This window comes from Empidonax traillii, unplaced genomic scaffold, assembly GCF_003031625.1.
Source record: "Empidonax traillii isolate 1590-97213 ecotype Southwest subspecies unplaced genomic scaffold, ASM303162v1 scaffold162:size863265, whole genome shotgun sequence".
Classification (NCBI taxonomy): domain Eukaryota; kingdom Metazoa; phylum Chordata; class Aves; order Passeriformes; family Tyrannidae; genus Empidonax; species Empidonax traillii.
Window position 1 is genome coordinate 627922 of NW_020955355.1, and position 26082 is coordinate 654003.

At 42.6% G+C, this 26082-nt stretch overlaps 1 protein-coding gene across 1 annotated transcript in view; it reads right to left on the reverse strand.

Annotated features, from left to right (window-relative positions):
- Positions 1-22599, reverse strand: part of NDST2 (N-deacetylase and N-sulfotransferase 2) — a 133488-nt gene extending 110889 nt beyond the window's left edge. The window contains exon 1 of the mRNA XM_027885139.1: positions 22493-22599. The gene's annotated coding sequence lies outside the window, so the exon portion shown is untranslated. The remainder of the gene's footprint in view (positions 1-22492) is intronic.
- Positions 22600-26082: the final 3483 nt, after the last annotated feature.

Below are 26082 nucleotides of genomic sequence, written 5' to 3' on the forward strand. Positions count from 1 at the left end.
GGGCTTTGAGCAACCTGGGCTAGTGGAAGGTGTCCCTGCCCGTGGCAGAAGGGTTTGAACTAGATGATCCTTAAGGTCCCTTCCAACCCAAGCCATTCTAGGATTCTAACTGTATCTGTATATCTAATCAGATTTCTGTATGCCTGACAAAAGTCACATGCTGTGTGGAGATAGCACACAAGTAGAACAGAAGTATTACCCTAATTTGACAAAAATAGAACTGAGGCAGCAATGAAGTGAACTACCAAAATTCACATGAAAAGCAGAGTGAGGAGCCTAGGTCAAATTTTCTAATCCCAATTTACAGCATATTAATTACAAAACAATCCTCCTGCATTCCTTTCCCTTATCATCAGACAACACAGATGTACGATGCCTACGAAAAAACACTCATTCACAGTAGTATGGGAAGCTGAATAACATGTAACAATTCTCAAGGAGAAAGTAAGAAATATTTTCATTCTTTACTGCTCTGAATTTTGGAAGCCACTATCACTGTTTTCATTTTTCCTTCTGTTAGTTCATACCAAAGGCCTACACAGGCAGGGTTTAAGCAAACAGCTTATTTCACAACCAAAGCAAACTAAGAACTCGGTCACTGCAGTCCACCTCCAGCAGCTGGTTGCCAAATCAGAAGAACTAAAAAGTTGCTTTAGTTACTTGACTCTTAAAAAAAAAAAAGTATCATGGAGTGCTACACTAGAACAGCTGGAAAGAGAAAAACTGCACCTTAAATTAGAGAGTAGACCTTGAGAAATAAGAGCAACTGAAAAAACAGCAAACCCATCACAGACATTTTCATCTACACTTGTAAAAAGCATGCAAAAACAGGTAAGAGTAGCATCAGAAGTGAGTATATGTTTTTATTAAAAAAAAGCAGAAATGCTGGAGGAAATGACAGAAAAGTGAATAGCTGAACCAGAAAGTAGGTTAGAAAGGGACATCTCCCTAGAGCCCTAACAAATCCATCACAAGACCCTAGGGAGATGGTAAAAAAACAAGGGGCTTTTGTAGCAATGTTTAACTCTCCTTTATGTGACACAGTGCATATATTTACCAAGAAGAGTAATGCAGCACACTGAAACTAAAAATACAGTTGCGTACTGAAAGAATTTCAGAAGACACGACGGCATTTGATCAAAGACACACAAAGGCAACAGACCACAGAAGGGTACAAATGATGTGAGAAAAACTGATAAGGATATATTTCAAAGAACAGGGAAGAAGCCACAGAGAGAGAGCTGGCAGAAAATATCATACAGGTTACACTCGCAGTTTAGTGAAGAGCCTAATGCAGCATTACAGCAAAGCACAATCTGCAACAAGCAAGCAAAAGAGGCAACTACCAACATGCACGGTGGGCACACAGGAAAAACACCTAATTGGGTACTTCTCTGACTGATTTTGTTCATTTTATATTAATGATAGCTTTCTAATCACTTTATGGTTGTATCCAGGCAACAGGACCAACTATGCATGTAAGAGATCAGGATACTATTAATATATCTTTAAGCTGAGGCAGATGACAAATTTTTACAAAGGCAGTGAGGAATTCCAGGTCTGTTGTTTCCTCCCCAACGGGAAAAAAACCCAAACAATCCCATCCACATCCCAGATTATATGCTCTGCTGCAATACAGCAGCAAAATTCTCCCATAATGCAAATAATGATGTGAGAAGCACCAATTCCACTTCTATCATGTGATACAATTACTTGCAGAGGATGGAAAAGTATAAATAAAAGTTAGGAGGAAATAGGTAACTGGGACAATTCATAAACTCCTTGAGTTGCTATGCAGCACATCTGCAGAGCTCTGAAAAAAGGGCCAGATGCACTTTGCTTGCTGCCATGAATCTGATCTGCTGTCCAACCTTTTCACCTTTTAATGAAATACTGCAGTTCTTGTTCTCACCCTCTGTCTCTCACAGAGCTTTCAAACTCGGAATACCAGAGTAGTTTACAGAAGAGTCCTCCCAGTAAAGATAAGGTAATGTATGCGAACAGTTAGAGGCAATAGGATTTTCTGGCTCATGACAGAAAGAGTAGCACTCTGACCCCAGCTAAATACAGAATCCCTCCCCTCTATCCAAAAGAAATGCCTGTATGCTATTAATATCACAAGATAAAGCTCAGCTGTATAAATAAAACCCCTCATTTCAGCTAAGTCTTCATCATCTCTCTGGTATCCATCACCTTTTCTTCACAACAAAACTCTCAGGAGGGCCTGCAGTGTAGAGCTTTTTGCTCAAGTACACTGGACAGCAATGCAAGTCTGGTTTTATTATCTCCTCCTTGGCAAGTCAACAGTTAGGAACATTTGGGTTGGAATTAAGGGGAAAAAATCAGAAAACAAAGTTGTGAAGGAAATACTCAAGTAAGTATTTGCAAGTCAGCATGGTTTAAAATGGAAATGTATTGTCTGGAAGTCAAGGGGACCCTGGATGCTGCTTCAAGAGACTCGCTGACATGCTGTATGACCTCAAGTACATCACTTATCTTTCCAACATTAAAAATATCTCCTTATAAAACCTTGCTAGATAGCTCACTTTGAAAATTAAAAAATAACTACACTGTAAATCCTCCTAATATTATTACTGCTGTTACTATGGGGGTTGGAACTGTCGTCAGCAAACAGGCAGGACATAATTTAATTTTCTTCAAATATTTATTATGCGACAATGTAGCCATCTGTTTAACACTCACTATATTTAGTTTCTGTCTAAAAAAACAGTGAGAAAGAAAATACCAGCTTCTGACTTTCACTCCGACATATCCTTTCCAACCACATATGCACTAATACATGGCCAATATCTTCCCAACTGCAGAACCCAAGAAACTGCAGGAAAGCAGAGACAATCCCTAGTTTTAGCAGTATTAAGTAAATTTTAATTTCAGCATTGAGAAGAAAAGATAGGGTATGAAGGAAATTGGTGGAATGAGAGGACATAAATGGTAACAAAGCATTATGCATAAGGACAATATTCTCAAAGAGGACAGATACAAAAATATTACATATCAGGACAGAAAAAGTAACTTTTCAATAGCATTAATTTCTCTCCAATGAATTACAAGATAAACCATCATTTCTAAGTAACAGCTGTTCAGAGAGGTGCCTTTGGCATCTAAATGTATTCAATTTGGACCCTTTTATGAAATGGCTTCACTTCTCTCCGTCTGCACTGTATACTTCCATCAGCCTGTATGCAAAAATCTTTTAACATGTATCATACCACTGGGACTTCGAAATAATAGAAATTGAGGAGGTAGCAAAGAATCTGAGCTAATTAACACACACCGAGTGAATTTGCTAATGAGGAAAACTAAAAAACAGACGGTATCAGTTAAAATCTATTTATCCCATTTTATTCTTCCCCATTCTCTCCTCTACTATTCCAAGCCTGAAACCATGAACCGCTCCCAACACACCTCAGCTTGTGGCAGCAGCATCCCTTACCATGCCAGTCCCGGTCCACCACTGCAATTCCAAAATACAGAGCTCAGCCCTAGCTGGAGTACATCCTAATTTTCTAGAGTTATTTATAAACCGTGATACCACATCAGGTCAATCATGCCTGTCTGAGAGGCCAGTATCTGACACCACAAAAAAAAGGGCACAGAGCTCAGGCCAAGAAAGTCCAGCACAGAGGTGAAAAGGTATAAGCCAACCACACAAATGCAAAAAGATGCCCAGTTATAATGCTTGGATGGTTTTAAACAGTTTCTTTTCAGATCTTCTATTGCTTATAAGTCTTCCTCTGTTTTCATACAACTAAAAGATAAGATGCTATAATAACAATAGCCATACACTGGCATCATTAATTTACAGGCACTTCATAGTTGAATGGATAATGAACAATACCTCCTTAATACAGTGTCAGTATTTTGCCCATCAACTGCAGATGCTTGTTGATGTGACTTTTTTTTTATATCAGAGGTTTCCAAACACATAAAGCAAATGCATTTTTTAATATCTGTGACTAACAGAACCATTAGGGATGTAAATATTACCTTTTTGCACAAAAAACCAAAAGAGAAACCTAATCATTTAGGAGAGATAACACCTGTTTTATAGATATTTCTATGTTTGTGACCAGCACAGAAACTGCTGAGTCACACTCCTGTGGAGCAAGGGTTGAGCACTGGCACAGCCCTGTAACCTCTCTCCAGTTTCTCAACAAGGACAAAGGTTTAGAGAAACACTACAGCAGATAGGACTTCTCTCCAAAATGAGCTAACACTGGACTTTGTTTACACTGAACATGATTTGAGAATAGGTTAAAGATGTACCACTGACTGATCCATCCAAGTAACAACTAGATCTACTCTATGTTATAGTTCTTGAAGATACCACAAAAAAACCCACAAAAAACCCAAACTATATTATTCCTCAGTCTTGTCAAAACCCTCTGTTTTGTTTTTTAAGTAGCATTTACCTGCAACGCAGAAGACATTTCTACTGAATATTTTATCACCAGAGTAATAATCTGAACACCTTGTTTTAAGTGTGATATTCATAATTTCCTTGTGCTCTGATAAGAAACATAGCTATGTAAAACACTTCAAAATTACACAGGACACAATTCATTCTGAATTTGGCCTAAAATTCATTCACATCAGTTCCTACCATCAGTCCTGCCCAGTTCCAAGTATTTCGAAGACTAGCAAAAGAAAGCCTTGAAGACAAATTTGCAAAATAGTAATCAGGAAAAGTGGTCCTTCTTATTATCCTTTACATGTACAGATACCAGAAGATCGAGGAAGCTGTCCAAAAGACCTTAAAAGCTTGTTTTTCTTTGCAGGATTTGTCTATATAACTGACACATAAATATCACATTACTTTTGACCCCACAAAGTTTTAACCTCAATGTACTGATGTGCTGCAGCAATAAATTCCAGACTAATTTGTATGCTGAATGAAATATTTTTCCTTTAGACAGAACTGAATTTGTTACTTTCCAGTATCACTGACAGTTTCCCTTTCTGATGGCAGCAAGCTATTATAACTAAAACAATTACTTGAAAAAAGAAATCATCAATATCCCTTTAACAACATCTGTTTTACATAGAAACTATTTCACAAATAGAAAGTCCTCCTGCAATCACAGTAATTTGTAAAGATGCAGTAATCAGTACGAAAGATCCTGACAATGCATACCCTGCACATTCTGCACCTCAGATTATGTTTCTTATCAGCAGTAAGAAAGTTTATGTGCCCCTGCACTAGGGCTTGAAGTGCAGAGCTCAGAGCACCTTCCTCACAGCTCAACACCCAGGCCTAGAAACAACAGGCCCAGCAATACCATTATCATGAAGAATGATGAATACAGAGGTTTTTAAAGGGCTGCTGGGTTTTCTGAGCACGTCAGCACAACTGCAGTACACTAGATTCACTCCTCCCTTGATGGTGGGAACAGCTGTATGAATTAGCTGTTCCCTGGAGTACTGTTCTTCTGAATCTGCCTTTAGACATGAAGGATATGAAGTTTGCAGCAGTTGGTATCTTCATGATGCTATTTTACAGAAATCAGTGGTGGCATATATAAAAATGAGCCAAACAATACATTAAACTTACTGAAAAAGATTACTCAGCTAATTGGCAGAAAGAAAGAAATAAAATGAACAACCCACTTGATATTCCAATACAGTAACTTGGTCTCTTCAACCACCCCACATTGTTAGAGCAGGTAGAGTAAAGCATTTCTTTATATTTTCACTGCCATGAAGGGGATCTTCTGTCCTGATCTGGCCAGAACTACTGACAGCAGCTGAAGCCAAACCTCATCAGTGTCCTGGATAGCTTCCTCTCCATCATCTGAAAACTTGGATAGAAGTGTGTGACCCTCTCCTCAAGTAAAAACCCTCACAGAGCCCATAATTCAACTCTCACAATTACAGGTGACCCTGAAATAGATTAAATATCTTGCTATCTATCTTCAAAAGTACTTTTATTTGACTTCAGCTTTTTTTGTATTGACAACTGGAAAACATGGATGGTTACCTAAGTACTGCTAAAGAGATCTAGTACTATCTCCTTGATGTTAGCCATCCGGGTTCTACTTGGGTCAAATAATCTCTCCATTTATTAGCAGAGCAATTCCAGATGATTCAAGAGCTTTTAAAAATATTAAATTTAAGGATGTCTCTGATATGCCCAAGGATGAGATCACTGCTAATTCTGAAATGACAAAAGCTTACGCAATGGTTTTGAGTCATTTGATGCTGGCAATAACGAAGTATAAATGATATGTGCTTTTTGGACATATGGAAAAAGTTCTTCTGGCACTTTAGAGAGGTTATGACAAAGAGTACTCAATCTGGATAAGCCAGAGTCAAAGTGGTCATACAAAAAACGTCAGTGAAACAGCATTTTTCATGACTTTTGGTATGTTTATCTAATGCTAAGAAGTTAAATATGATGCATATTTGTCGAGTTCCTCCTTGCCAACATAGGCTGTAAGTGAAGATGGTCCCACTTGCTCAACTCTACTCCCTCTCTGAAGCAGCAGATACAGACCCTGCAGCTACTGCTCCCCTTTCACTGCACACATGCTTCCAGCGAATCCGTGACACAATTCTCTGACACCTACTTAGGAAACCATAACTTTGCCAGGTCCTGTGAAAAAACAAAACAACAATATGTTATCTACCCACAAATACTGAAAGGCCCTGCGTAGAAGTTACTTCTCTCCTTCCATCACTGAGAACTCGAGATTAACTACTTCCAGAGTAACACGTGTTCTACTGAATTCACCCGCTTTTACCGTTCCCTGAAATAGTACTGACAAATAAAAATAATTCCTTGCAAATTAAGGAGTCAAGGAGGTGGGGGAATAGCAGACACAGCAGGCACTTTCCACCAATGTATGTTATGCAGATGAAATAAAATGCAAGAGCATTTCATAAAAAGGTCTCAAGCAAATGTCATTTTCCATTTGATCCCAAAAAATTACTTCTAGCACATACAAACTACCTATAGCTTCAAAACAGTCAAGTCAACATTGGGTGCAAAAGAAAAAGGTCGTTTACAAATCAAGATCTCCTTTTAAAAACATTTTTAATAGGACTTCCACACATATATTTTCCCTCTTTTGCCTATGTTTCTCTTCCAATTCTCAACACCTTGCACAATAAGTTTGATCTTTAATATGAAAAAAATGTATACAGCAACTTTTTACTTTGAGTGTCGCTGACAGGGGTGACTGACTTGCTGCTTGTGTTTTTAAATCCAGCAGCAAAGTCTGTGATTGCCCCAACTTTCTGCTTTGGAAGATCTGATGCTACTCCACCACCAGCCCTCCTTCCATCCCTCAAGGGCAGGTGGCTCACAACCAGCCCTGCGCAGCCCTCAGAAATGAAGCTCTCAAAAGCCACCAGTCAGCAGGCAGTGACACCAATGTTTCCTGCATCCCATACTTCTTGTTCAATGCGTATGCTGACTATTCCAAACAAAGAACTTCAACAAAGTTATAAAAGGCAGACCCACCAAAATTTGCACTCAGGTTGTCAGCAGCAGTGTTACAATAAGGTGGCCTTGTAACACTGCAGAGGTGAAGCATTTTAGCACAGTGATCAAGTTACTGTTAACTTCTTTGGTCTCTTCAATGCGAAGACAGATTTTAAGTAGGTTGTATGAAAAAATGTGTCTGCTTTAATTATAGTGCTTAGTGAACCACTGACTACACAGATATTTTTTTCAGGACTGCTTAAGAATGAAGTACCAAACCACTGGGCTGCTCAGCTACATCAGCAAGTGCAAAACAAACAGGACTAATGTAACAGAAGATACTCAGATCTATAGAAAATACAGCAACTCCACTAAGAGCCCCCAAACTTAAATACCTATACACATAAATTATAAATGGAGCAATTCTCCTGGAAAATAACATGGAATTCATGATGTGGAAAACAATAATAAAAAGTGATAGTCTTTTCACTTCTAAATGAAACGTCACGTAGTGTAACTACTGAAATGACTTTGTGGTAGTATGTCACTGGGACGAACAGGGAGCCATACCTCTCTGAACTGCTGCTTCAGTCTCAAGTCTAAAGGCTTTCCTCACATTCCCTCACAGTAACTTGTTTTGTCTAAAGACTTTGCACATCAGCTATTATGTCCAAATATATTTTGTAGTTGCACACTTCGCAGTCAATACCAACTCAAGGTGCTCAGTGATTTGGGTTGTGAAGGCATGGAGACAGATTTAGGAGAGGGATCTGATCAACATTCATCCTATCATCTGAGGGGTCTGCTGCTCCCACAGTGGATTCTTGACTGTTGCCTTGCTCTATGTTTTATGGCCTAAAAAAACCCCCAAACACCTGTGCCACTGCATGTTATTCTTGCAGGCTTTTTTCCTAAAGAAGCAGGGTAGAAAAAGAGGCTGGCTTGATAAGGTAAAAGAAAATACCCCTTATGGACAAGATGAGTGCAAAAGGAAATTGCTGACTCATAAGCACTATATTAAGCTGTTTCACAGAACCTCCCACCCTCACCCTCTCTACTTCCTTTTTCCCTAAAAGTGCTTAGATTTATTTTTCTCCCTGTATGCTGGCAAAGCCTCACTACCATTTTGGTCAATACTAACGCTATTGTCACAGCAGAGAAGAACAAAGGACAAAACACAGGAAGTAATTCAAGGTATGAGGTTTTCTCTCCAATTCATTATTCCCCAAAGACAATGAAAAAAGTCCTAGCAAACATAGCAAGCTCAGCTCCCAAGATCTAGTATTTCAAGGCTGCAAATTGCCCGTACCACTATTTAACACCAGCAAGAAATAATACAAAACAGTGCTTGCTCACGTTGCTGGGTTTCAAAAGTTCAATTAATACTAGATACAAAATAACTCTAAATTGATAGCATGCTTTCTTCCTTTCAGCAATTACAATAAAACATGTATAGATGGTAGAATTAAAAGAACAAGTTTTGGAAAATTAAATTTTTCCTCTGTATTTTTATGATCCGTGCAAGTTAAGAATTGTTTTATTTAAGGAGGACACATTAAAGTTGTTCAAGTAAAATTAATTTTAATATGCTCTATCTTATGAGTGTTTGTCCACACAGCCTTCTCAATGTAGTGATGTATATCCATACACATGCCTCTGTGTCTCTCCTCCTGTCTACAATACCAATGTTAAAGCAAAATCCTAAATGACAAACTGCACTGCACAATCATCCCATTGGTATCACATGGGCAGAGCTATCACCTGATACGCCACAAGGGCATCTTGAGCTATCTGTAAGTTACAGCAACTATAGGTGGTTATTCTCAATGTGGAAGAATCACAGAACGAAACCAGCACTGCCAAAAGGTTTCAGATATTCTCTGACAGCCAGGTCTTCAGATTCAGAGACCTGGATTCCATCCAAGACACAAGGAGGTGCTACAAAGCTTTGTAACTAATTCTGCCATCTGTACCTTAGCTACTTCATCTTCGTTTCTCCTCCAAAACCTGTCTCATGTTCCTCATGCCACATTTGCTCGTCCTTGCTGGTCATCGGTCAATTCCCTGTCTAATGTTTCCCCTTTGGCAACACAAGCTGACAGATGCAGTACCCTCCTGATGCAGCATTTTCCATTTCATTAGCACCTAAAAACCTACTAGCACCTCAGCAAGTCCACCATTTCCACGAACCCCAATGATTTCTTAGAATCAGACACCTTTTTCCAGCAGTTACAGTCTTCATTTCCCACACCTCAGAAGCTTCAGCTCCCATCTCCTGTAACGATCTGTTTGTACATTGGCCTGCTCCAGCTCAAACCCCGGGGTGCCCCAGGACAGGAGCTCCCTCCTCTTCCTTCTACACTGAAACTGCAGAGTCCAGGCTACAGGACAGGTTCTCAGTTCTGGTGCAGTTCCAGTGCTGATCATATCCAATGGGCAGGGACCTGCAATTCAGGGGAGACATCAGAGTCAGCCCCAGGCTCATGTATGGTCAGTGGGAGTGGCATCTTCAGAATTTCTAGCCAGCTCTAGAGAGTTTAAAGCATGCTAAAGCTACAGCTACTCCCTTGACAGCATCATCTCTCAGTTAATTCTCATGGGAACAGAAAAGATTATTCTAGATGTAGTGCCAGTATCAATAAGCAGATATTTGATGTATTTCGTACATACACTTCTACTCTTTTTGATAGTCAGAACCACAGTAACAGATATTCATGTTCCCTATAGTTCATATTCACTTCACTATCGACATTAGTGAAAAAGATCCCAACCCCAGTACACAGATTCTCTTGAGTACAGACACAAATCTGCTATGTTGCATAGTTAAGCTACCAATTCTTATAATTTTTATCCACCTACTAAGAAAAGAAAAGTGATACTACTTTTCTGTTGAAATGGGAATTAAGCTGTGATGGTAAATACTAAAACTACAGTAAAAAATGTGCAATCATTGCACGTACTATCCCCCAAAAAAGACTCCATGCCCCCACTATCTTCTGATGAAAATTATGTGACAAAGTGCATTTATAAATGTTTTAAATACTCTTATCTTTTGCTGAAAAGCAAGTTGGAAGTTTTACAAGGCAACGGTAATGTGTGTACACTTTGAAAACACACAGTGTAAATATTTATCACTACTTACTTGCTGGAAAGAAGAAAAAAATTAAGCAAAGTACAAAACCCAAAGAGAGTCTCATTTTCTTCTTTTCCAATTTGCGTACCTGTGTTAGAAGAGTCTTTTGATAAAGCCAGTGGCCAACCAGCACATGCTATTCACTGTGATGAGCAGCTGATGTGGTGTGAAAACAGCTCAGAAAGCTGGGAAATAGTTCTAGGTGAAAATCAATAGAATCTATTAGGAGTGGAATCTTCACAGGACCTGGGATGTACAGACATCCCAGATCTCCCTATGCAATGAACTTTCCTGAGATAAAGCTGCTCTTTAGAAGAAATAAGTCCCATTGTGCAAAGCACAACTTGTTCGAAGTCATATAACGAACAGAACTTCTAAGTAGGAATAAACTGCTTTAGAAAATGTAGCTTTTCACTGAAACTGGCTTTTGGGTCTCCTGACAGCTGACATATTTCTCCAAAGAAACACAGCAGAATGTCCAATATCTGTAAACTACTTTAGATCTCATAGTAACAGAAGAAAAACAGTACACTGACTGTTTAAACAGTGCAATCAGGAAGCACTCTTACAGAAATTGCCACGTCAGATACCACAACTGGGTGGCAACTGGTTTGTAATCTCTGGCATGGGGCCTTCCAGTCCCAGAACCATCATTCAGAAAAACAGCAGCTGGCACAAAGAGATCAGAAATGTCAATATTGATTAAAGTTTCATTCCAATGTCAAAATTTTAAAACCATATGAAATTTTCAGACTGCTGGGCTTGGTAGGGGGGATGGGGCGGGGGGGAAGTGGAAAGCAATGTTGGTTTTCCAAAGAGTTTTCTGATTTCCTATTAAATACAAACTGGTAATGCCGTAACAGCCAACATCCCAGCAAGAATGAAGGTCTCCTACTGTAGGTGCTCTGAATCTCACCACACACAGCTCTCCTTTCTCACAAACCATCTGAGTGCAAACAGGCAGGAGGAATGGGGCTTACCTCGAATTGTTAAGAGGTCGACACACTTCACCGGTTAGAAGCAGAAGAATATGGTCGAGGTAATCTTATGACTGCCTGGCTCTTGGAAGGGCCGGGGGCTCTGATGAATGTATTTATTGCTGTAATCTTGAGCCAAATGCCTAAGGGTGACTGCTATTTCAAATCCTCTAAAGCCTGCAAAAACAGATAATCCATTGTTTAAAGATTTTAACTAAAAAAGACCAAGGTTGCAAAGCCTCAGGCAGAAAGAACAATGAAACACTAGACAGGAGAGCACTTTGCATTAGTTTGCTGCCCACATACTGCTGTGCCTTGCACACTATACAAGAAACAGCAGCAATCAGACCTTTGTGTTGAGAAAGAGCTTTTACTGAAGAGGGAAGAGAAAGGGGATTCCTCTGCCCTGTCTCATAGCTGCACTATAGTGCATCTGCTCCCAGATGCACTATACATCAAAGGTCTTAAGCCTTAGCAATGATTAGTTATGCCCAATATAAGCTACATCAAATGGCACAGAACTTTTAAAGCACTTGGCACTGCCATTAAGGCCCCTTTAATAAAATGCCTCAAGCTGAATACTTAAATATTGCAGCATTCAAAAAAAATCAGTAGTCATTTACAACATGTGCAGTCAGTACATTTAAAGCATGACTTTGCTGTACTGCAGCTATTGCTGTAATGTGCAAGAAGCTTGCCAAGCCAAAAAAAAAAAAAAAATGCACAGCGTGACTTGCACCCCAGGAGAGACACAACATATCTGAGCAACTGTGACAGAGGAAGAACTATTGCACTCGCTGCTCCCATGTACTGCTTCCTCGAATTTGCTATTTCCAAGCCCAATAAAATTAGCAAACATTTCTAAGAATTTTTGTGTGACACTTCCTCATCCCTGTGTAAGGTGCTCTTGGGTGACAGTGACAGGACAAAGAGTCTTCTGCACCAGTATTAACTCAAAGCTAGATTCAGATGAGTACTAGTCAAAACTAATTTATACTTTTTTCTTGTATTTCCCATGGATCTCCATTTCTGCAGCCCCGGTGGAAGCAGCCTTACAGGCAGAAAAAAGGGATAAAAAGTCTCCTCACATTCACAGGATGGATTTCACTGCAGCAGCCAGCTTGTTCCCATGACTTCACATAAAAAAAGAAATTTCTTCCTGATTCTCCTTCCTTTTCCTTCAAGACAGATGGAATCAAGCTAGATAAGATTTTCTAAAAAGTATTACCAAAGGATGGTTAATTTTTGGAAATTTAAATTTTAAGGCTTGAGTGTTATATCCTAATGCCTGTGCATACAAGGTCATTCCTATCTCATTTGGCTCACAGGTTCCTCATTCTGGCTATCACAAAAGTCCTGGCATTAGTGCTCACAAGCCTTGCAACCACCTCCACAGCTTTGTCAGCAGTTTCACAGTCATGCTGCGGTACATGGTACAGGTGCTTTTACCTTTGGTAAAAGGTCATGACTGAAAATGAGGATGGAACTCCATACAGCCCTAGGAAAAGTTACAATATGCCAACAGAGAGCTGGTAGCAGAGGCTGTATAACACCAGAGCCAAAGAATTGTGAAGACAGGACAAAATGAGTAGAGCTCTCAACACCCATTTTGAAGCTTGGTGTCCTCAGTCCCATCTGGCAGATCAAGCATAAGGTTCCAAAATCACTAACCCATGAAGGTCAAAAAAACCCCTATCTAATGCTTTTTCCAGAAGAAGCCTAATGACAGGGAGAAAACCAGCATCTTGCATTTGTGGCTTACACCCTTCATCTGTATGAAGATGTGTTTGTTGTTGTTTTTTAAGCTGGTTCATTTTTAAAAGTATCCAATGTAGACTTTAAACCAGTTTACAGACATACCCTTTAAGAACAGTCCTGCTTCCAGTGCAGATACTGTATCTATCACTGCCTTGACTTTCAGCACTGCCTGCAGCTGATCCTCACCCTTGCACAGGATGCATTTCAGGAAGATGTAATTGCAGGAAGGGCCTGAGCACTCACAGCAATTTCAGTTCCCCAAGAGCTGTCCAGAATCGTATCATGGGTCAGACTGTTAGTGACAGGGTGGTAGGAAAAGATGTTGAGGAAAACACAGAAACATTTTTTGTTTGTTTTGCTTTCTTTTAACAAGATAGTGGGGAAAAAACAAACAAACAAAACCACCAACCAAAAACAAGAACCATTCCATAGAAAATTTAACTAGTTTTCTGATATAATGCCTTTTTGGTAAATTGCAGAGGAACATAAAGATAATACAGCACTGCTTATCAGAGAGCTGCATTTTTCCTGTGACCCCAGGGCTGATCTGCACCTTGATCAAAGCAACTGCTTCACTCTTCCCCTATAGGCACCTTCTTCACAAACTATATTGCTACTATTTCTTCAATCCTTCCCTTTATGAGAAATCAGCAGTTTCTTATGACCACTGCTAGGTGAGCCTAACCTAAATAAATCTAACATTTAAAAAGTTTGCAGAACTGATGCAAAAAGAAGTAGCGTGAGACTCCTCTTCAGTTTACACCATGTAAAATCATACTTCTAAGGTGATCATCTGGCATGCCTTCAGATGGTCCTACCTCTCCTCCAAAGACAGCAGCCCTGGCATGCCATCGACTCATCCTATCCCCAAGACACTCCGTGGTGTCCCATTATAAAAGCATTTGAGCCTGACTGGGTTTCTTACTGATCCACTGAAAGGTAACATTTTCTCTTTTGGAGAAGGACAACATAGCAAAAAAGGGGCTTTGTTTTGTTCTGTTATTTTAATTTCCACATCAGTTTCCTGGTCTCCCTGCTGAGTGGTTGTGCCAATACTGAGAAGGGTCACTATAGGATTGAATTGCTTTCCTCTCTGGTAGTATCAGCTTAAATCCAAAACAAGAAGAGTATGTTCAAAGGACATTTTCACCGTGCTTTCATTCAGTAATACGAAAATGCCAGGACTAACAAAAATAAGATAATTATACAATAGCATACAAGAGAATTAACTATAACCACCTCAGAAAAACATTATGTTCAACACCAACTGCAATTACGACAATCCCTGAACACTGGTTTGTTCTTAACCTGCCCACATACACAACGCAAGGCCAAAAAGGAGTTTCCAGCTCTGCCTGCTACCACAGGCACTGTACCATCGTGTGTGGTTAGTGAGGAATTTGTATTTAAAAGTAATGCTGGGAAAGGCAAACATCAATATTTTGTTTGAGGCAAAGCAAGTTTTCCTGCAGAAAGCTCTGTGTTTACATGGACTTGGGCCATGGAAACATACTCTTTTCTACGCACAGTTACAGGACACTAAAATATAGACACAAACACATGATAAAAGCACATTTTCATGGTAGTCTTGAGTCAGGAAAGTAGACTTATTCACATCATGCTTTGCTACAAGCGACCAGATCTGAAACAGGAACATAAAGGAAGGATATGGATGGACGTCTGCAGACAAAACTAAATCAGGAGACAGTGACAGATCTCTGCTTATGAGGGAGATGATTATGACTCAGCCATAAGTAAAGTACATGCATTTTGAGCTTAAGTATCACTGAGTGAATCCAAACATTTAATTAAATATTAATAAACACAATAAAATTACAAGTAACAAATTGAAATACATTATTTGTAACTGAAATGGGGGGCAGGGGAAAGCCAGATGTTTCAGAGGTGTTCTGGACAACAGTCAGCCATGAAGACAGGCTTCAACGCTGAAACGGATCTGCCTCTTCGCGGCTGCCGGACTGGGCCGGGATCCCACCATATCCCACTGAAAAAGCAGATTTAACACTGCCAGAGCTCACATCGTTCACAGAGCTGATGAAACAGGGAGTTGCAGCAGTCCTCATGCACAGACACTCTGTGTTGATTGACGCAATGTCTACACTAGTTTCTGTCTGCTCTTTTGAATAGCTCTGCAGCCCTCCATAACTGGAAGGACAAGCAGTTCACCAGCAGTAAGCTGACGGTTTTTTCAGTAGCTCCATCACAGAGACAAATTATATCACTTCAAAGACTTCTCTATACTTAAAACAGACCCACACACAGGTGATGACCAGAAGAGAAACACAAGACTCGGGTGATGACAGGTGCAAAAGGATGACATTTTAAGGGGTCAGTCAAGATACCGACCTTTTCTCCACTAAAAATTTCTACCTTTAATTAAATTGCACAAGAGTTCCCAGCCTTACTTGCTCCTCATTCATCTTGGACCGTCAAATATTAAGAGGTATTCAAGTTGTTGTGAAATTATGTTATTAATCTCAAGCAGGGATCTATATGCAGTGTGCCACTACGATAGGACACTCCAAACCTGATCTTGACATTTGTTCAGACTCCCAGCAGTGCAAAAGCCAGACTGTGCAGAAGAGAACCTGTCTCTTTACAGAAAAAAAATCATAGGCCAGGATCTGACATTTTTGCATATTCTCCTTGCTTCTGGAGGCAACCACAATCTCTGGGTTTAAGGTTTTGAATTGAACAAAGACCTACCCATGGTTTGATCTGACTTCTCTGGGACAGGTATGGCTGGCCAGGACCACAGAAAAGTTCTGGTTACCAGACATAGAGGAACCCTGGCTGTCGGACAACCCAAAGATAAAAGCAAGGGCAAAGACAATCGGCAGTTGCGGAGCAAGCCGTTAACATGTGGCACTTGGAAAAGCTTTCAGAATAAAGCGGGAGTGGCACAGAATCACTACATCAGCATTAGCTTAAAAAGAAAATTCTACAGAAAAAGTTTTCTAAATATGGGAAAGGCAGTTAAGATCAGAACAGACAAAATTCATGTAAATCAATTAACAGCAAAGATATTAAAATGCTATGCTGAAAGTAGTCCGGTATTAGGAGCAAGTTAATGTCACTCTGCAAGGTGTTCAATTTACCTTCTGCTCAGATACTTATCCTGCTGACATTTTCTACATCTCGACTAACATTCTCAGTTTTTAATATATTCAGTGGAAAAAAAGAACTTCCAGAATGTGATTCACCTCAACAAATGTGGACATCTGCTTTAGAGTGAAAAGAATTGCACCCTAACATACCCTTAAACGTAAAGGGAACTTACAGTGCTCAGCTCAGGTGTCCAGTTTTATACTTCACATGCAGTCACATGAGTCCAACTCTCATCATCCAAGAGATACCTGAATTGACTGTTTTAAAAGCCCTTTCTGGCACAAAATTTCCCATGCACTCTAAAGCACTGGTAAGGGCTAGAGAGCTAATGCAAAGTTGTTCAGTAAGAGGTTCTCAAGACAAAAATAGACATTTATAAAATGTTCCATGTTTCTTCTAACCTTTCTGAAGTAAATCTCAAGTTTCTCTGCTTTTGTAAATGGAGCTCTATTTGGAGCCTATCACAGCTAAGGCCTATCATCCCACTGTTTCCTTTGAGGAATTAATACCAAAGTGATTGAAAATGTAAGAGTTAAGATCTGCTGACGAGCTCTAAAAATCCACATGCAAGCTCTGATTCTACTTCAGAAGTACTGCCAAGCAAATTAGCATTAATTAGAGACAAGCTTAAAGACCAATAAAATATTAGGCTAATGGAATCATCTGGAACCGTAAAACTAAACATGATCAAAGGAAAACAAGTTGCTCTGTCATATAATCTGATGGTCCTGACACAGGAGCCTCACAAATCGAACCACTTAGAGGAATGTGATATTCTTGCAGGGTTCCTGATGCAGAATTGAAGGATGTAGGAGAATGGAGAAACAAAGAGAAAGGGCAGGGTGCTGAGGTTGCATGCTTTCAAATAGAGTGACCAGATGGCAGACCAGAACTGCAAAAAGAGATTAAGAAGGGATAAAATTGTCATTTTGCTGTCCCTCTTTCCTCCTTCCTTTTTGTATCAGTTATACCAATCCAGCTCCCTAATGACTGAATACAGAGAAAACACATACATGAGTAAATGAAAGCAGCAGTGATCCCTAACTCCAGAGAGGGCTACAACTTGTTGGTGTGCCATCTAAGACATACAGTTTTATGTCCTACTCTCTCCCCCACTGTGGAAACCTTCCCTGAGGAGGCAACCTGCAAGCCTCTTCCTGTGATCTACAGGAAGGCTGGAGAGCAGAGGACAGACTCTACTGTCTTTTACTTTACAGAGAATGCCCTAAACAAACTTTTCCACTAATGCAGACACTTCTAGAGGGGGAAAAAAAAGAATTCAAACTAATGCACTGCAGAGTTGAGAGAGAACAGATCAGGCTAGTGCAGTGCAACTGTAATTGTATCCCACCAAAACTCCAGATCACACTCCCTTATTTCCACCACACACTCAAAACATGACACAAAGTGCTGTAGGTGGTAAGTGTGGTGTGACACACACACAGCACAGGGACCAGCACCAGGACCTGCACAAGCTCCCCTGTACACTGAGCAGAGGACAAAATGCATTTCTCCTTTTTTACCCTCCTTTGATTCTGGGGAAAAAAATATGAATAATGGCATCTAATAGCCGCTAGTTTTAATGCTTAGCCTCATCATTTGTATTTAATGACAAACATTACATTCACTAAATGGAAAGAGTACACTACCCTAGGCTAAGTTAAGGCTTTAACATTTCAGCCTGAGAAGCCGCAAGCACTGCTGATGTTCCATGTTTGCAACCCCAGCAGGAAGAACAGCTGCAGTTACACACAGCTACAAACACACTTGGAAGAGACAGGTATTTCTGAACATCTTGGTGTTGCTAGTACATAAGCAAGTGCTGCGTAGAGCTGTCCTTTCTTATTTTGCAGTATTCATTTTACTTGACAAATTCAAAAGCAGGCTGAGTCCATAAAGAGAGCAAGCCCGTGACCCATCCCTTTCTTCGTCTGGAGAGTTCGGGCAGCTTTAAAAAACAAGCAAACAGCAATTTCCACTTCTATGAAAACAGATCTTGTGCCACTGCCCAGTGAAAGCCACAAATATTTTGAGAAGGCCCAAACTGCATTTACAATCCTATCAACCCCCTCACATTCACTGCTAAATCAGTTAGCTTACTAAAAATATCAGCAGGCATGAACGTGATGGAGGATATCTTCCTGGTGCAGAAGATTAATTCATCACTCATGTCTAAAGATTTCTACTACATTTTTAATAGGGTACATATGGATTCAGTCTAGTGATCTATATCATTTCCTTTCTGGATATGGGTCTGTATTGAAAAACAGTCCCCGAACAGCAATTGCCAGAGGCCCAAGACCTTCAAATACTGCTAGGCAGAAAGAAAAGGTACGGCTCTGATCTGTATACTCCAGTAAATCATTCAGTGGCAGTTTAAGACATTGTGCTCCACAGCTCTACTGGATTAGATTCCTGCCTCCAGCACAGGATCAGTAAAGCAGAAAGTCTGTCTGTACCATCGTTGCTGCACCCCACAGCCTGGGCTCTCAAATTCAGTGGCTGAAGAAGAGGAACATAGTTCCTTGTGACTTTGCTGGAGTGGGAAAATTGCCAGTGTAAGGGCAGGGGGCACAGTTCAAAAAGAAGAGAAACAAAACCTAGCCTTTGAGACTTCCAGAGCTGATGTCAGAGCACCCGGAGCTCAGTCGGAGCTGCACCAGTGCACAGTGCCTGCAGACTGTGCTGCTACAGGCCAGAGGTGAAGTGCCTCAGCACAGGCATAATGAAACTCAGGGCTTCACCTCTTTGCATTACGTTCAATTAACCAAAGCAACTGCGTTCAGCAAAGTCACTGTGAATTTTCCGAAGACGGGTAATGTTGTTCTGGGCCTTCTAAAAATACGTCCCCAGCACTAGCCTTTTACCAGTCCTGTACTACTCAAAGCCTGTCATCAGACAACAGCAGCAACTCGGGTGTACCTGTATTCAGAGTCTAGAAAGACAGCTGGAAAGGAAAAAATTGAACTCAAAGACCCTTGAATCAGCAATAGCTACAAAAAGACTAAAGAAACACAGAGAGCAAACAGGAGCATTCACTCCATTTCCAGAATCCAGGACAAACCCGGCACCCGCGCCCAGCACCGCCACCACCATCTGTCTGTGCTGCTGCTGCAGCATTGCTGTCTTACACCCACAAACTCCACTGCAGCTGCCTGTTGAGCTGGAAATTTGATACACTGCAAAGGTTGCTGACAGCCAGAGGCTGCTCCCTTCCCTATAAAATATCCTGTAATAAATTACATTACAGACTGGGGAAAAGGATTCGGAAGAGCGAGAATTAAAACACAACCTTATGAGAGCTAAATGAGACCAATTAAAGGAGATTTGCTACAAGTGCTAAGGGATTTTGACCTGAGCTGTAATCAGGGATAGATATGCATTCCTTTAAAAGAGGGAAATGAGCAAGAGATCATGTGTAAACAACTCTGCCAATTAAAATGAAATGGATTATCTTATCTGTGCAGCTCTGCTCAGAGAATCTCCGCATATTCCAGATATACCACAGAGAGATCTGAGACAGTCATTCAATCCTCTGACACAAGGCTCAGCGATGAGGAGATAGGCTGTGGTTCAGGACATATCGAGGCCTCAGCTGCATTTGGTTATTTCCTCCACACACCCCTCCCCCCCCTTTTTTTTTTAAGAAATCATGAAATTATAAAATAAAATACCAAACTAGGCTCAGGCTTTTTCACCAGGCCACCTACATGAATACTGATACAAATTAGCCTGAAGGTTAAGCATCACAACAGTAAAACATGCCTTATGCAAAACCCACCCAGCAGATCCCACCATCACTGCGCTACCAGATACTGCTGGGAAACGCTGAGCTTGCCCATGCACACACTCATGTCATGGTAAACAATCACACATAGTATTCAATCCTTTAAAACAGTGACTCTCAGGTTTTCTGTATTACAGTTCCATTTTGCTGCCCCAGAACTCCTCTCCTCATGGAGAGCAATACTGGAGGGCAGGATTGGCCCCACTCTCCATTCTAAAACTCAGTCTGAGAACCCACACCCTTGAGCAAAAGTCATTTCTGCAACTGGAACAAAAAATTTGACATGGACAGATGTACCACTGCTCTTGTTCTGTGTCCTTGCTCTTAGCTCATTATGAGCTGCATTTTTTTGAAAATTCCATTTCTTCTTAGTTCAGAATCATTTACACATGCAAAAAAAGCAGTTTTACGAGGCCTGAAGAAACAGTAAACAGAGGAAGAAAAGATCCATTAGGAATGGATCAAGGGGCAACAACAAGGAAAACGGTACCACGGACTTAGGGGGCAGCAAAAACTAAAAGGGAAGAACGAATTCGGGATGAGGAAGAAAAATGTAAGAAGGAAGCAGCAAGTGGACAAGACAATAACTGTGAGAGGTATATACTTGTTCACAGCTGCTGACAGCAGAAATGTTTTAGAACATTTTGTGCTGGTTGCCAGATTTGAGCACAGAGTTTTTCCACTGGCTCAAAACTGGTCTAGTGGAGTCAGCCTGCTTTTGGAACCAGACTAGCTCTTAACACACCACAATCACATTTGTGCAGCGTGAAGTACAAACTAAAGTGCCTCTGTCCAATCTTCCAGTAGTCGGATCAGTGACCTCAGTGCCATGAAAACAGCTGCACTGAGATGCCCAATAAAGAAACACTGCACAAACCCACCATGGATGGAGCCCCTCAGGTGTCTCCATGCAGCATCTGTACAGGGCTTGGCTCTGGGATCACTAATTGGTGTAAGTGCAAAGCCAGCTCACATGGGCAACATGAGCATGTGTGGGCACCCACACTGATAAACCCTTGGGGCTGATGCTGAGTTTCTAATATTTTCTGGCTCTTAGGGTGTTTTTGTACACAACGTGTTCCCACCATACTGATGCTGCCTAGATTCTTCCATCATCATCCAAAATTTCCCTGCCCAATTACCATAGATAATTTGCCTGCACCTAACTTGAAAAATTATTCGGAAGTTTCTTTGCCACAAAGGACGAGGTTACGCTTCCCAACGAGAAATGCCCGTACAATTAACAATTCTGAATACTTCTCTGGCAAGACCAGTCACAAAGAATCCCAGTGTGGAGTAGTGTAACTTGTGGCTGAATTCAGATATGTGACATTTGCCCACTTCTAATTCAGGCAACACAGAGTTTATTCACTCTTGCATAAACAAACAGGGGTGTCTCGTGCTTTATTTATCGTTTTACCACTGCAGAAACGTTTTAACGACTAAATGATGGTAAACGCTATAGGAACGATTCCTCACGCTCCAGTAGCTTTCCCTACGTAACACAGTTTTTGTTGTGTCTTCGTTTTTTGTTGTGTCTTCGTGGTACCGCGACTGTACCCGCGGCTGGCCTGCACTGAACGCAGCCCCCAGAGAGCCGCCTGTGCCGCACGGGCAGTGCAGCCGCACCGGGGGACAGCAGCATCCCCTGCCCCGGTGAACGGCGACTTGTTCAGCGCCGGTCCCGCCGTACCAAGCACCCTCGCCGCCCGCAACACGGCGCCGCGGGGTAAACAAAGCCGGAGCGAGGCCGGGAGCGCAGCCCGGGCCGGGACCGCGCTGCCCGCCGGCGGCCGGAGCACGGGGGACTCCGAGGGGCGGCAGCCGCGATGGGGCAGGAGCCGCCGCTCCGGGCCGTGCGCCGGGGGCTCCGCGCCCGCCGAGAGCAGCCGGGCACGGCAGCGAAACCTCCGCCCCGGGCACGGCCGGCACACGGGGCACCGTGTCGGGGCGCGGGCCCCCCGGGCGGGCTCTCGGCGGGACCCCCCGGCCGCACAGGTGGCCGCGGGGCGGGCGGCGCCTCCGGGCGGGGGGCAGCGCCCTCCTTGCCTCTTGCGCCGGCTCGGCCCCTCGCCTCCCCCCGCGTCCCGGCCGCCCCTCGCTAACAACCCCCGCCCGGGACCGCCGCCCCCCGCCCGGCACAACTTCCCCCGGCCCCGCCGGCGCCGCTCGCTCCGCTCTGCCCCGCCGCCCTCCGAGCCGGCCCGGGCCGGGCCGCGCCGCCAGCACCGCGCTGCCCTCCTCCTCCTCCTCCACCACCTCACCTGCCGCAGGGAGGCCCCGCCGGGCGGGCACGGCTCGGCTCCCGAAGGGAGGGAGGCAGGGCGGGTGTCCCCGGCGCGGCGAGCAGCGCTCAGGCCGGTCGCGGCCCGCCGGCTCCGGAGCGCTGCGCGTCCCTCCGGCCGCTGGGGGAGCCGCTGCGCGGCGCGGCCGCCATCTTCCGCGGGCAGGGGGCGGGGCCGCCGGGGGGCACCGCGGGCAGCGCCCCGGGCGGGTCCCGCCGCGCCCACACCCGCACTGAGAGAGACCCGCACTGAGAGAGACCCGCACTGAGACCCGCACACCTCGCGGGGGTTCGTGCGCACACCCCGGCGGCACAGGCTGGGGGCAGTGGCTGCGGCCGCCGCGCTCCCGGCGGCGCGGAAGGCGTGGGATGTCCAGGAAAACAGTAGGAAGGAATTGACAACCGCTGTGACATCGCCGGCAGCAGCCTCCCGAGAAACACAAACAAACGCACGGTGCGATTTGCTGCTTTGGAAAAGTGGAGGAAATGGTAGCAGGAAGCCAGAATGGGATGGGAAGCCACATCACAGAATCATTTATTCTCAGTGGAGGATGGAGAGGTGGGTGGCAGTTTGGGAGTGCTGTTATACGGCCCTGCTTTAGGATCTGCTGTGCAGGAAGCATCCACCACATTCTGGAGAGCAAACATCTGGGACGGGTTAGCACGATTGGGACGTGGAGCAGTCAAAAGCAACAGAAGAGGAGCAAGCAAAGGGAAAACAGATGCTCAGGGAATAAGGCCTTAGGTTGGCAAAGTGCTGCTTCACATCCTGCTGTCAGAGGATTGCTGGCACCCTGTGAGTCACTCAGGAAACCTTCAACAAAGAAACATAAGAGGTGGATTTGTTGCACAGGAATCTGCTCCTCTGTTGAAAGCTGAAAAAGCTTGATGTCGCGTCTTTCAGACACATTTAGACAGGGCTTTTCATCTTCAGCCTAATCAGTTTGCACCTGAAGCACTGACCATGCCTGTTAAGCCCACCTTAGCAAGTGAATCGAATAACGCAAGAAAAGCAGACAAAGCTATGAGCAATCATATCTTAGTGCACTTCAAAAGTCTGTTCTGCCCCTGGCTGACAGCACCCCCACCTCAGCAGAAGTTGATGAGGCAGCTGCTCCCACCACCTGCAGTCCTATCACACGGGTCTGTGCTGCCAAAATACCCAGCAGCACATATTTGAACACGTGATTGCATTTCTGTTGAATTAATCCAAACACGTGCTGCAGTGCTCACATCAGATTAATATCATCTGCCTGCCTGCAGCCATCCCAAAACTAGTGTGGCAGCAACAGGTGATCCCAATCTACCAGACCTTGCACTTTCCAAAACAGCTGAGCAAATCTGAGACAACAGAGGGAATGTGTGGCAGATCAGCACCTCGTGTCATGTGTTTGTAGCATTTATGATCCAGCACTACATTCTGCGAAACTGGATTTAGCATTTCGAAGTACAGCTTGATATTCTAGTAAGATTTTTTTCTTTTGGTAGTTCCTGTCTCTCCCCCAGTCCCATCAAATGTCATTACACCGAGGGAGGGGAATCAGTGGCAGGAGTTCATGCTGTACACTACAGTACTCTGCACAGGTGCAACAATACCAACTTTGAATTCCTTTTAAATGTGCAGTGGGAGAAGACACCCCAAATGTCTCCAAATGCCTTCTCCAGCCACAAGAGAAGAAGTCCCTTGCTTTCCTTTTCATTTCACCACAAAACAACTGTCCTCACTTTCTTTCTAGTTACCTCATCTGTAGCTTCCTCTACTCACTTTCAAGACACCCTTAACTCCATCTTGCATCTCCGCTCTGTTCTCCACACCAGCCTCCTCACACTCCAGACCACTCTCAGTGCTCAGCCTTTCGACTCCCATCTTCCAGGCTATCGTATTGCTCCGTGCCTGTCTCACTTAGCTGGTGCTATCCCTGGTAACACTGCATTTCTCTGAAGCAACTTCTCCTTCTTAAGGTTATATAAACAAACCATCTTTCCCTGGGTATTCCATTTAAAGGGTCAGGAAGCCTATTTCTTCCTAAAGGGAAAGTCGAAGTAAAACACTGTATTAAATGTGTTACTGTTTCTGTTGAGGCTCAATAGAGTCTTTGTACCAGGTAGGGAAGATTTTTACTGATGCTATAAAAGATCAGGTAGTGTTGAAACCTGCTAATTTATGATATTTAAAATAATCTCAGCGTTAATACTATTTTTGAATGAACAAGGCTGAAATCTATTTACAATTCTTAGAAATATTTAAGACAATCTGTACCAACTTTGGGCCTTTTTTATACAAGAAAAAATATGCTAAATCTAAAGCAATGAATATCATATATCACATTAGTAGAACATATTTTTTGTGTAAGTATGTATTTTTTTTCAGTTTATTTTGAACTTCTAAACACATAATAAATAAATAAATGCTTTCTGGAACAGGAAAAACCATAGAGCAGTAGCACTGCCTTGACTACTGATGTAACCTATAGGATGTTCCATTGTAAACCAGGCCTCTGAAGCACAGCCCTGGTGCCATTTTTGCAGGCTGTCCTCTGTTGGTATGAGCATTACACTTTCCCACTGAAACAGGAAGGAGAAATAAACCATGTTGGGACAGTATTTCATTGCAAGAACTGGCCAAATCCCAACTCTGCCAACATGCAGTCATATGATGCATTAACAAAACATTTTCTGTGAATGAATGTCATCCTGCCCATCCATTTATGGATAAACATGGTGAGTAAAATTATATAAATTGCCACTGACTAGGGACAACCATCATTCCCTCTCCCTTCATTCACCTGTGCTTTAGAGGACCCTCCTGTAGCACAAGGAACTTTCAGACTGAGATTTTATTGACTTAATTATTTGCATCCTTTCCTTGTAGCCAGACTGTTTTAAAAACCGTGAGCGTATGCATTTTTTTTCCTAATACTTGTTAAGTACAGAATAAATTGGCTTAAAATTCTTCAGAATATTACACACCAACCAGGAAATTCCTATTCCTTACCAGCACACAGGACATTGTTGCAGGTGAGGAGTTCTCAGGCACTAAGAATCTCAAGGGAAAAATTCATAACCCTCCACTCAAGCCACTTTAAGTGCCCCTAAGGACCACCTTTCCCAAGTCTAAAATAAATTTATATTAAACCCAAATAAACAAGCATTCCAGGTGCATTAGGCTGCAGTCCCAATCCTCTCAAATACTCAGGAAAAAAAAAAAAATCATCCATGATGAGTAGCAGCAATATCACCCAGCTGCTCTGCAGCACTGTTAACATCTCTCACAGTGATTTCTACAGAGGTCAGGCTTATCATCTGCATGGACAAATGGCAAAGCTGAAGCACAGAGCACACAAGTGGCTTACTCTGCAGTCACTCTGCAAAGCCATAGCAAAACCAAAACCAGATCACCAATCTGAGCACTTGTCAAATGCTCTGTTAGTCTGTGTTATCAATTACATGCAAGTAAGAAGTAACAATTTCCATAATAAAATGTAAAGGATATTGACATTCAGGGTCTAGTCCTGCTCGTGCTTCTCCGTGCATCTCATGGATACTGCAGCATAAAAGCATCCTACCAGA